The sequence below is a fragment of the Triticum urartu genome, chromosome 6 (assembly GCF_003073215.2).
Source record: "Triticum urartu cultivar G1812 chromosome 6, Tu2.1, whole genome shotgun sequence".
Classification (NCBI taxonomy): domain Eukaryota; kingdom Viridiplantae; phylum Streptophyta; class Magnoliopsida; order Poales; family Poaceae; genus Triticum; species Triticum urartu.
The window spans coordinates 517,445,480-517,450,454 of NC_053027.1; positions in this window are offsets into that span (position 1 = coordinate 517,445,480).

Sequence of the window (4,975 nt, forward strand, 5' to 3'; positions counted from 1 at the left end):
ACGTTCAGTAGCAAGTTTTCTTTGAGACAAGCGAAAGTAATCAAAAGGGCTAAATTTAATGGGATAGAAGTCCCCAAGATCAATTTTGGGAGGTATAGATTCCTCCTTTGGCCCTTCATATTGCACAACCAATTCATCATTATAAGCATTCTTTTGAAAAAACTTCGTGAGCATGTACTCGAGAGAATATCCTAGCTCATTATTTCGAATAGCAAAATCATTATTAAGTTCAGAAATTCTATCAACTAGAACATTGGTAGGAACTTTTGTTCTAAGGTTCTCATTAAAAGCAACATAGTCTAAAGATTGAAAACACATTATTTCCTCTTGATCAAAGAGGATTGCCTCTATGGGAGGGCGACTAGTGTCCACCCTATAGTGCGCAAAGATTTCTTTGGCCTCTTTTATTATAAATCTGAACTCATGAGCCAAAAAGATAGTAGCGGCACGCTTAACAGAAGAATGCTCAATATTAGAAACTTCTAGAAAAATCCTTTGTATGCAAGGATGCATGTGCATAAATTGCCTTTCAAGTTCAACTACAAGCATGGCGATAGCATCCGCAAGACTACTAGTTCTATGAAGAATATAACTACCCATAGAAGGCAAAGCACCGGCACAAGTAAAGAAATCTTGGATAACTCCTTTTCGAATAATATTACCACTACCGATTCAGAATTTTTTTGTATGTAAGATAGGGGGTTCTTCAGCAGGAGCATCAGAATTTTCCATGTTATTATTATTGTCCATATTGACAATAATTTCCCCAATTTCAGACATAACGGCAGAAAGTGCGAGGAGCAAAAGAAAGAGGGAGGCGAACAGAAAAGAGAGGGCGAATAAAACGGCAATGGTGAAGTGGGGGAGAGGAAAACGAGAGGCAAATGGCAAATAATGTAATGCGAGGGATAAGAGTTTATGATGGGTACTTGGTATATCTTGACTTGTGCGTAGACTCCCCGGCAATGGTGCCAGAAATGGCTCGTTGCGGGGAGTCAAATCTTGACTTGACTTGGCGCGAATCTCCCCGACAACGGCACCAGAAATCCTTCTTGCTACCTCTTGAGCACTGCGTTGTTTTTCCCTTGAAGAGGAAAGGGTGATGCAGTAAAGTAGCGTAAGTATTTCCCTCAGTTTTTGAGAACCAAGGTATCAATCCAGTAGGAGATCACGCTCGAGTCCCACACACCTACACAAACAAATAAGAACCTCGCAACCAACGCGATAAAGGGGTTGTCAATCCCTTCACGGTCACTTACGAGAGTGAGATCTGATAGATATGATAAGATAATATTTTTGGTATTTTTATGATAAAGAGAAATAAAGATGCAAAGTAAAATAAACGACAATAGAAATAGCTAAGTGTTGGAAGATTAATATGATGGAGGATAGACCCGGGGGCCATAGGTTTCACTAGTGGCTTCTCTCAAGAGCATAAGTATTACGACGGGTAAACGAATTACTGTCGAGCAATTGATAGAATTGAGCATAGTTATGAGAATAGCTAGGTATGATCATGTATATAGGCATCACGTCCGTGACAAGTAGACCGAAACGATTCTGCATCTACTACTATTACTCCACACATCGACCGCTATCCAGCATGCATCTAGAGTATTAAGTTCATAAGAACAGAGTAATGCTTTAAGTAAGATGACATGATGAAGAGGGATAAACTCATGCAATATGATATAAACCCTATCTTTTTATCCTCGGTGGCAACAATACAATACGCGCCTTGCTGCCCCTGCTGTCATTGGGAAAGGACACCGCAAGATTGAACCCAAAGCTAAGCATTTCTCCCATTGCAAGAAAGATCAATCTAATAGGCCAAACCAAACTGATAATTTGAAGAGACTTGCAAAGATAACCAATCATACATAAAAGAATGCAGAGGAGATTCAAATATTGTTCATACATAAACTTGATCATAAACCCACAATTCATCGGATCTTGACAAACACACCATAAAAGAAGATTACATCGAATAGATCTCCAAGAAGATCGAGGAGAACTCTGTATTGAGATCCAAAGAGAGAGAAGAAGCCATCTAGCTAATAACTATGGACCCGAAGGTCTGAGGTAAACTACTCACACATCATCGGAGAGGCTATGGTGTTGATGTAGAAGCCCTCCGTGATCAATGCCCCCTTCGACGGAGCGCCGGAAAAGGCCCCAAGATGGGATCTCACGGGTACAAAAGGTTGTGGCGGTGGAAATAGGGTTTTGGCTCCGTGTCTGATGTTTCCAGGGTATATGGGTATATATAGGAGGAAGAAATACGTCGGTGGAGAAACGAGGGGCCCACGAGGGTGGAGGGCGCGCCTGGGGGAGGTGGGCGCGCCCCCTGCCTTGTGCCTTCTTTGTTGATTGCTTTACGTAGACTCCAAGTCCTCTGGATCACGTTTGTTCGGAAAATCACATTCCCGAAGGTTTCATTCCGTTTGGACTCCGTTTGATATCCTTTTCCTTCAAAACACTGAAATAGGCAAAAAACAGCAATTTGGGCTGGGCCTCCGGTTAATAGGTTAGTCCCAAAAATAATATAAAAGTGTATAATAAAGCCCATTAAACATCCAAAACAAAATATAATATAGCATGAAACAATTAAAAATTATAGATACGTTGGAGACGTATCAACCCATAGTCAGGCACACCACCACGCTTTCACCCTTTGCACAGTGAGACCCGGGGCCACTTGTCTGCTGTCCGTCGACACCAACACTGGTGGGGACGTGACACTCCCCCCCTGAGATGCAGACTCCTCCAACAGTGAAGCCATCGGAAAACGAGCCTGAAGAACATAATAATCTTCCCGGGTTGTATGATCTGCAGCAATGCCATGCCATGAACCTTTGATCTGAGGGATTGCTGAGTTAACTTTCTTTACCATGCGTCGTTCGAGAATCGCTTTGGGCTGCAATGTAACAGCGGACAAATCTGGTGGCTCGAGCAAGTCTGCAAACACTGGAGAGTAGTTTGCAGTAAATGGCTTCAATTGGGAAACATGAAAGACGGGATGTATGAGGCTAGCAGCCGGAAGATCCAAACGATAAGCAGTAGCACCAATTCTTTCAGTGACACGAAATGGACCAAAGAACTTCATTGCGAGCTTGTGACGGGCGGTTGACCATCGAAGATTGTGCATAAGGTTGGAGTTTGAGCAGAACTTCCTCGCCAACAACAAATTCCCTATCCATACGATGCTTATCAGCCTGTGACTTAATTCTCTGCTGAGCACATAAGAGATGGTCACGTAACAGAGCCAAAAAATCTTCACGGTCTACTGCTAGCTCTGCCAAGGAAGCAGATAAAGCTCCAGTGTCAATCGACATAGTATCAATATTAGGATCAATGCCATATAATGCCTTAAAAGGAGTGCTGCCAAGCAACATGTGGTAAGAGGAATTATACCAAAACTCTCCCATTGGTAACCAGCGTTTCCACCTTGTCGGGCTGTCATGAACGGCACAACGTAGATACTGTTCTAAGCACTGGTTAACACACTCCGTTTGCCCGTCCATTTGGGGATGATAGGCCGTCGAGTAGCATAACTTGGTGCCTATCTCCTTGAAGAGCTTCCTCCAAAAAGAACTGGTAAACACCTTATCTCGGTCGGAAACAATAGATGCTGGAACTCCATGAAGGCGAACCACATTATCAATGAAAGCCGTGGCTACAGACTGAGCTGTATAGGGGTGTTTCAGAGGAAAGAAGTGAGCATATTTGGTGAGTCGATCCACCACCACTAGGATTACCTCAAATCCTTCTGATTTCGGAAGCCCATCTATGAAATCCATGGTAATGTCCTTCCAAGGACGCGTAGGCACTGGCAAGGGCTGCAGCAGACCACCCGGATGCGTGCCCTCATGTTTTGCTTGCTGACAAACTTGACACTGATTTCACCCAGTCCTCGACTTGTTGTTTCATGCCCGACAATTGGAATAATTTGGACACGCGGTAATAAGTAGCCCCGATGCTTGAGTGACCCCCGACAACGCTTCAATGCGAAGCACTGATGATTTTTGTTTGCAGCGCAGACATTGTTGAGGAAATCGTTAACTGGTAGCTGCTCGGTTGGCTAGCGAGTAGGGGATTAATCGGCTAATCGGCAAGTTAATCGGCCATTTAATCAATTAATCGGACGATTTTTCGGTTTATCGGCTACTCGGTGACCCTATGAGTAGGGATTAATCGGCAAGTTAACTGGTTAATCGGATGAATTCTTGAACAGGGAGCGCAGAATTATTACCAAGCCACAGACGTCCTTGATATTTAATCAGTCCTTGATCAAGTGAGTAACCGTGTTCATTCGGACTATGCACTACCAGACGAGCCAATCGGTCCAGAGCTGATTGATCAGTTTGATAGGAATTCATAACCTCCTGCATCCACATTGTTTGGCAAGTCGAGACTGCTGTGATTGTGTACAAATGACCCACACGAGATAATGCATCTGCGGCATTGTTCTCCGAGCCTTTGCGATATTTAAACTGAAATTGAAGGCCCATCATCTTAGACATGGTCTTGCGCTTAAGATCAATAGTGAGTTGTTGATCCCGTAAATGACAGAGGCTTCAATGGTCTGTAATGATAGTGAAGGGACCCCTCTAAAGGTAAGGGCGCCACTTGTCAATGGCCATAATGACAGCCAAGAATTCCTTCTCATAGACAGACAACTTTTGATTGGCCACACCCAAAGCCCTGCTCCGATAAGCAATAGGATGGTTATTCTATGAAAGTATGGCTCCAATTCCTGTAGAAGAAGCATCCATTTCGACGGCAAAAGATTGACCGAAATCCGGTAGAGCTAATACAGGAGTACTAGTCATAGTTGTTTTCAATTTCTGAAAAGCTACAGTGGCTTGCTCTGTCCAAGCAAAACCCTTCTTGGTCAGCAATTGAGTCAAGGGCTTGGCCAGAGTACCATAATTTCGGACAAACTTGCGGTAGTACCCGGTCAACCCAAGGAACC